General features: G+C 39.5%; 1 pseudogene; it reads right to left on the bottom strand.

Annotated features, from left to right (window-relative positions):
• Nucleotides 1-1,488: 1,488 nt before the first annotated feature.
• On the bottom strand, nt 1,489-7,753 carry LOC116083836 (annotated as a pseudogene).
• Between the last annotated feature and the right edge of the window lie 66 nt (nt 7,754-7,819).

The following is a 7,819-nucleotide window of genomic DNA, read 5'->3' as shown; positions in this document are numbered from 1 at the left end:
GAAGTCATTAATTTCCTGTAGCTCTTGTTCTAGGGGTGGGACTACATGACATTTTCCTCCTTCCACCTTAGCATGTCTATTGACCTTGCTGTTATTTTGCTCTTGTGCATGCAGTCATTTCTAGAAGTTCAGGGAGTGGTGTTTTGTTTAGTTCAAAGGACTCCCTGGAGTTCTGGCTCTTACAATTGTTCTGTCTTCTCTTCTGTAATGTTTCCTGAGTCATAGATGCAGAAGTTGGGGTATAGATGTATCTGTTAGGGCTAGGCTCTCTACAGCCTGTTGATCTCAGGCAATGTACACAGCTGTAGTTTTCTGTGATCTCTATTTGTTGTAAAAAAAAAGGCTTCTTTGATAGGCAGTGTTTGTTGACAATTGTGTGTATGTATGTATGGTATTATGTAGGTATGTATGTATGCAATAATAAATAATGATTGGAAAAAGAAACTAACAACTTGATGGGATACATGGAAGACATTGACAGGAAGGGACCTCGAAAGTGCTAGAGGTAGAAAAGGGAGTGGGGAATAACGTCATTCTATTTTAATTAAAAACATTTTTTAAATGTTGCTTAACATCTTTATCTGTGGAAAAAGGCTTTTGAATTTCTTTGGTACTTGTGAGGTCCATTCTAAGCCATGTGACGAGGACTTTGAGCCTGACTCTATGAATGAGCACATGCCTTTCTGGCATCAAATACCAGCTCCAACCCTTACATTGTGTAACATATGTCCTGGCCTCTTCATTTGTAGGATGAGCAGAGTGTTAGCGTTGGCATCACAGACTCAAAGCACCTCAGCACAGCAGGACATGGCAAGTTCCCAGTGCAAGCTGTCTGGTTTGACCTGACTCACACCCACAGGACAAACAGTTCTAGAAAACTCTCTCCCGAGACAAAAATGGGCACCTCCAACGTGACATCTTGCTCTATCTTCAGAACCTCAAGAAAAAAGTTTTCACAAACTATTTTCTAATCCATCATGGCACACATTTTCATTTCCAAATTAAAAGTTGGTATCAGATTGTCTGATTCAATCCTAGAAACCTAGGAAGCCTACTGGTTTTGTTTGTATTATATGGACTGAGCTATACAATCTCTGACTTCAAGCAAATTGCCACATTACGAAAATGGCAGGCAAATCTGAAACATAAGGAAACAAATTTAACAACAACAAAAATTAATTATGCATTACCAAATAAATTGGCCCTCGAAAGCAAAAGGAAGAATTCCTGATTTGAGACAATCTGTGTGTTCTCCTCGCTAACTCCAAGTAAGAGGCACAGAATGTTGGCACTCTGGACACCTTCTCTACAACAATAATCACGTAAAGACCAAACTACATCATTGTATCTTTTAAAACTCTTCCTCTGCAGTCCATGGATTACTTATAGGAACTAGTTTGTTGCTGTTGTTGTTGCTGCTGCTGCTGCTGCTGTTGAACAATAATTTATTGAGAGCCCTCCCTCCCAGTCTCTACAATTCCTCGGTCACTATCTCCACTTGTAGATCTTGTTCGCAAGTTCCAAGAAGATGGATGGGGGTAGGGGTGCAGAGGCACAGAGCACTGCTCTATGAGATTCTTGAGGCAGTTGTAACTGTCTTCCTCGTACTTGAAGAACACAGGCTGCAGATCCAGCGCCTCATACAGTGCTTTCACCTGCGCCACTTTTTCCTGGTCCTTCTGCCCATAATTCTCTAAGATCTGGCGCTGTTGAGGAGTGGCTCATAGCAGACACTGAACCACCAGCCAGCTGCATTTGTTATCCTGGATGTCAGTGCCGACCTTTCCAGTCACACTGGAGTCTCCAAAGAGATCAAGGTAGTCATCCCATACCTGAAAGAACTCGCCGATCTCCAGCAGGATCTTCGGGGCATATACCTTCTCCCCATCAATGTTTGCCATGTACATAGCAGCTACAATAGGCAGGTAGAAAGAGTAGAAAGCGGTCTTGTACTTGACAATAGATTTGTACCTCTTTTCAGTGTATCCTACCAAGATCCACATGACCCTGGGGTGATGTCATGAGGTCTAGATTTTGCCTGTTCTCAGTGTGGTAGGAATTCACAGAGGCTAGAGCTATGGTGAACAGCTGTGGGTCCCCAGCCCCACTGCAATTCACCTGCAGAAAGAACTCCAGCAGGTTGAGGTAGTAGAGCTGCTCCCTGCAGTAGAACTTCAGTAGGCGGTAGGTGGAGGCTTCAGAAGCAGAGCATCGTTGACAGCATCCAAGCTTATGCCTGGCTTCTGATACCAGCAGATCTGCCCCCAGCAAGTGAGAGAAGAGTCCATGGTGTTATCTGACATGAGGAAGAATGCCTGGAGCAGTTCTACACACAAGCCCACAGTCAGGGCCCACTGAAGAGTCTCAGCACCCTGTTTCCTTGGCTCTACCAGCTCCTGGAAGGCTTGTAACATGGTCAAACCCCGGATGTACTTGCCTCCTATGGCATTGTACCCTAGGACCTCCTTGAGCTGGATAATAGTATCCCCTGTTTCTGGGTGTCCCAGCTCCTCCTCAGTCAGTACCTTGACAATCTGGGAGAAGTGCTTGATGAAATTCTGCTTTTCTTAGTTATAAACATCCAATTTCTGGCTCCCATTGATTCTGACAGAGGAGCTAAATGCTCTGTTTTTCAACTCGGATTCTCCCAGGGCAGGAACTAGCTTTTAAAAGATATCTAACTTATCTCTGTAGTTTTTTTATACTGAAGGATTATCCAGTACATAACCCATAAAGACAACCACAGCATGCATAGCATCTTAAAATAACAGCTAAGAGTCAGAAAATAATAATAATCACAGTGAAAACCCCTTATACTTGTTAAGTGCTCATCCCCCTTCCTAATCACTGCTAAATCAGAATCAGGAGAGCTACGTCTATTTATTCTGTCAAGTATTTTGGCAGTGAATCCAACATGTAATTTAAAGCACTTAAAAATTCTGACAGTTGGAGGTTGGAGAGATGGTTCAGAAGTTAACAGCACTGGCTGCTCTTCTAGAGGACCCAGGTTCAATTCCCAGCACCCACATGGCAGCTCACAACTATCTACAACTCCAGTTCTAGGGAATCTGATGCGCTCACACATACATATCTACAAGCAACACACCAATACACATGAAATTAAAAAAAAAAAAAAACTTAAAAAAAGAAACCGATAATACCCAAATGTCAACTCCATGAAAACGGTGCTTTATGATAATCATGAAGTGAAATTAAATTTCATAGTATCAAATACAATGATTTGTCCCTATGTAGTAAGCTGTATATTTAATGAAGAAAGAGAATGTAAATGTTGTCTGCTAAATATACCATTACAATATAATTAAATCCAGTCTGTACTCATTTCCCATTAAACCCCATTCCTTAAACCTGTGAGAGAGAATATCTAGGAGTCTTTCCTATTTTATCTTTTATGAGCCAAATGGAACTCATTTAGTTTAAAAATATAACCAGATTGTGACACAGAATGTTTAGTTTTGCACATTGGTCCCTTTTGGTAACATCAAAGTTTATAAGTATATTAGTTATTGCCATATATTAAGACATATTAGGTTATAAATAAAATGATCTTTCTCCTTGGCCCTAGACTTGTGAAACACCTCTGCTATATTTTTAAAAACAATGATTTACCCAAGAGCCTAGAATCTCAGCCCAAAAAATATACAGCAAAATCTTCATTTTAAGTGAATTTATTTAGGTGTGTCTGTGCAGTTAAAGTAGATGTTCTATAAAACACAAAAAGCATCTAACTTGGTCATTAATTTGAGTAATATACATCACCATCCACTAAGAGCTAATCACTATTTTTGAAACTAGGGATATATAGGTAATGGCCAGAAACGCACAACAATTAGTGTTTCCAACATCTCTGTGCAGTGACTAGCAGTCAATGTAGACATACAAATGGTCCAAGTGCTCAGATAAGTGTCTGAGTGCCCTAGACAAACTCCCGCATGTAACAAGCCTCAGGGAACATCTTCAGAAAAGGATGCAAGAAGACTATAAAGGCGGGAGGATGAGGAGGGGTGCTGTGAAGTGAGGTTGTTCTGGACAGAGCCTGGCTGTAACACTCATGCACTCAGCAGCTATGACTACCTTCACAGGACCAGCACAAGATTAAGTAACTCCAAACTTCCAGTATAGATAGGGTAATAACTTCCAGGCCCCATCCCTTAATGAGGAGTTATCAAAAACTGATAGTTTTGGGGGACTGGGGGGACACTCATTCTTTCCTGAGGGTGTGGCCACTAATGGGTTTCCCATTCTCCTGTCAGTGTGCCCACTCCCACACACTTATAGGAAACACCAATTGGACTTAGTTGGCCATCAAAAAATTAAAAACCCAAAAGGCAGGAAGTTGGAATAAGGTCATATTGTGAAAGAAGTGGGGGATTTGGAGGAGGGAAATGAGGAGAGGATATGATCATATTTTATTGCATATAAGTATAAAATTCTCAAGAATAAAGGAAAAACATAATTGAAAAAGGAACTCCGTACTTCACAAGAGCTGACATAGCTATTCAGAAAAGATGGAAAGGAAGCCAAATCCAAGAAGTAGAGTTCAAGCAAGTTTATTTTTTTCTTTTTTTTCAGAAGGGAAACTGAGAAAGGAGATATCATATGACATGTAAATAAAGAAAATATCTAATAAAAATAAATAAACAAAATAAAATAAAAAACAAAACAGGCAGCCATCCTAGTGACTTTTAAATAGCTGCTCTGTGACTAAGTTTTTGTCAGAGGCTAAAAGGTCATTGCCTATACCTGATCAAGGTCCAGAAAGAAGTAAAGTAACCTTCGGCTAATATTGCGGAGTCGCCCCTATGATGGAATCATATGTTCCAAAAACCATTTCCAGACCTATGCAAAGGTGCATACTAAATGTATAGCAAAGAAAGGAAAGGAGACAGACAAGTCCTCAGGTCTGGCTGGTAACCTCTTTTGTTTGAGGGGAGGATTCTCACAAATCTCCCGCATGTGCCTGAGACCCACACAGGGCGTCCTCTATGACTCTTCCTGCCCTCGTGGATCACTGATATAGGCCTTTGAGGTCAAAGGGAACAGAGATGACAGACAATGGGAGTTTCAGAAGCCTTCTGAGTATGTATGGTCAAGAAGACACACCGGAAACAGCTTCAGGGAGGCAGATCCTTGGTAACATATTTAAGTTTTGAAAATAAATAAAATAAATTATATTACTGAAGTAAGCAAATATAATGAAATAATGCATATAAATGTATAGGCATACATATATATGAACATAAATTTATATGTATAAGCTTAAAATAAACAAGTTCCATGATATGAAAAAAAAGAAAAGAAAAGAAGGAGAGGGAGCCAAATCCAAGAAGCAGAGTTCAAGAAACTAACGTTTTATTTATTGATTGATTGATTGATTTAACAGAGTATCATGTAGCTCAGCTCAACCTCAAACTCTATATGTAGCTGAAGATAACCTTCAATATCTGATCCTCCTGGGTATTCATATTATCAGCATATATCATTGTGCCTGATATCAGTCAATTAATATTTTTAACAAACAAATGAAAAAAAAAAGATGGTTTTGAGATTTTTTGTTTAAAAGTACTGAAAGTGAATAAATTGTTGAAAGAATAGAAAATACAAAAGAACCATAAAAGAAGGTGAAAAAGAAAATTAATGTAATAAACAAAATGTAAGCACAAAATAAAATCACACAAGAAACTGCCAAAAGTAGAGAGGTACATCTGACTGTTTGAGAGCGTGCAATTCATCCGACTTTGTTTATATAACAGAAAAGCATCATGAACTTCAGATCGGTTCCTCCTCCTATTCCAATCAGTGGTAACGTCCTTTTGACAGTGAGACTTTAAACAATTAGGGAAGCATTTTGGTTTCCAGCTAATGGACTCAATAGTGATTGCCATTTCAGGAAAAGCACTTCATTGGCTTGTAGGCGTGCCAAAGGTGGAGAGAGGGGAGCTAGAAAAGCATAAACTGTACTAAAGGCCTGGGCAGCTGGCTTTCCGTCACTGAGTGATAGCCTTCCTCTAATGTTCTCTTAAACACATGAGACTGCTTTCATTCAGAACAAGAACGCGCTGGCCTACGAGCAACTGTTGTCTCAACCCCGGCATCAGGGAGCTCAGTACTGTATTTACTGTGCTGATGCCAAGAATTCGTGCGTAATGAGTAAGCAGTCCTTGAGAAAACACACAAAAACTGGAGGTTCAAATACATAGAGACTTGTTCTCTCGTTAATAAGCATGGTTGGCCTTCCACAGCTTTTTCTGCTGCTCAGCACCCTAGTGTCCCTGGCTTTATTCTGTCCCCCTGTCTTTGCTCAAGAGCAAAGCAGAGTGGAGAAAGGACTAGGCCTCTGGGTCAGCAGCCCGTTGCAACAGGCATCTTGAGCACTTTCAAGAACTGGTTATTTGAAGATCCTGCTTTTCTAGATTTCACCAACACTGTGCCCTTTGCTAATGCTTTTGCAGTTTACACGGACTGAAATAGTGTTACTGCTTTATGTAAGCACATTTCTACTCATCTGCAAATGTCATTATCTCAAAATTAGCTATAGATACTAACATCAATCCAAAATAGAAACATGATAACAAAGATAGATAATATATATGGATTATATATAGGTAATTGGTCTGGAAGTAATAATGAATTTTTATTAATGCTGAATTAATTTATGTTTAGTTTCCTTAAGATAACAACCAAACATCTTCATTAGTCATTTAATATCATTAGATTAGGACATCTTATATGTGACTAAATTGTTTTTAATATTTATTTTTTATTCGATGTATAAGGGTGTTTTCCTGCATATATATGTGTGTGTGTGTATGAGTGTGTGTACATATACATATACGTACACGTATACATATACATATCATGTGTGCAATGATGCAGTGTCTGTGGAAGCGCGAAGATCCCTTGAAACTGGAGTTACGGATGGCTATAAGTCACCATGAAGGTGAGGGTACTGAAGCCTAAGCCTTTGGATGAGCAGCCAGTGGTCATAACCACTGACCCACCTTTCCAGCCTCTAAACTGACATTTTAATTACAGTGTAGGTCCTTCTATAATGTGACAATGAAAGTTGTGAGAAGCAAACAATAATATAGTCCTGTGGATTCTTTTCTGTTGCTGCTAACCTATGTGGCCTTTCTTCATCATAATCCTCTTCCTCCTCCCTCTAATCATCACCATCATCATCACCATCATCATCATCACCATCATCATCATCATCATCATCATCATCATCTTCACTCCCTTTTTCTGCTTCTACTTTCGCTTTTTTCATCACTGCTACCTTTCTTTCTCCTCTTCCTCTTCTTCCTCCTCTTCCTCCTCTTTCTCCTTCTGCAACTATCAATTACATCATGGGACAGAACCTGGATTATCTTGTCATCTTAATTATCCTTAAAAGGCTTTACTTTCAAAGTCATTAATTTTGGGAATTAGGTTTCACATAAATTTTGGGAGGGGGAAAATCTCAGACCACTGCAGGTCTGTATTAGAATAACATATAAATTGGAAATGGTTTTAGTTACAAGTAGCAGAAATCTTAACAGAATTAAAACACAGGGAGGTTACTTAACAAAAGACCAGATAGACTCCAGCCCATAACTAACTCAATGGCTCAGTGATGTGGCTGAGGAAATGGGATTTTTACATTTTTAGCCCAGTCATCCTTCCACTGGAAGTCATTGTGCTTCCAGTGTTCTTCATCGAGGTCAATGACAGTTATCAAAGGTCCAAACATCAGTTCCTCATACAGGAGTAGGACTTTCCAATCTTTTACGTGTAATTCATTTTCTTTTTTTTTTTT

Source organism: Mastomys coucha, unplaced genomic scaffold, assembly GCF_008632895.1.
Source record: "Mastomys coucha isolate ucsf_1 unplaced genomic scaffold, UCSF_Mcou_1 pScaffold8, whole genome shotgun sequence".
Lineage (NCBI taxonomy): Eukaryota > Metazoa > Chordata > Mammalia > Rodentia > Muridae > Mastomys > Mastomys coucha.
This window is presented reverse-complemented; position numbering and strand designations above follow the sequence as displayed.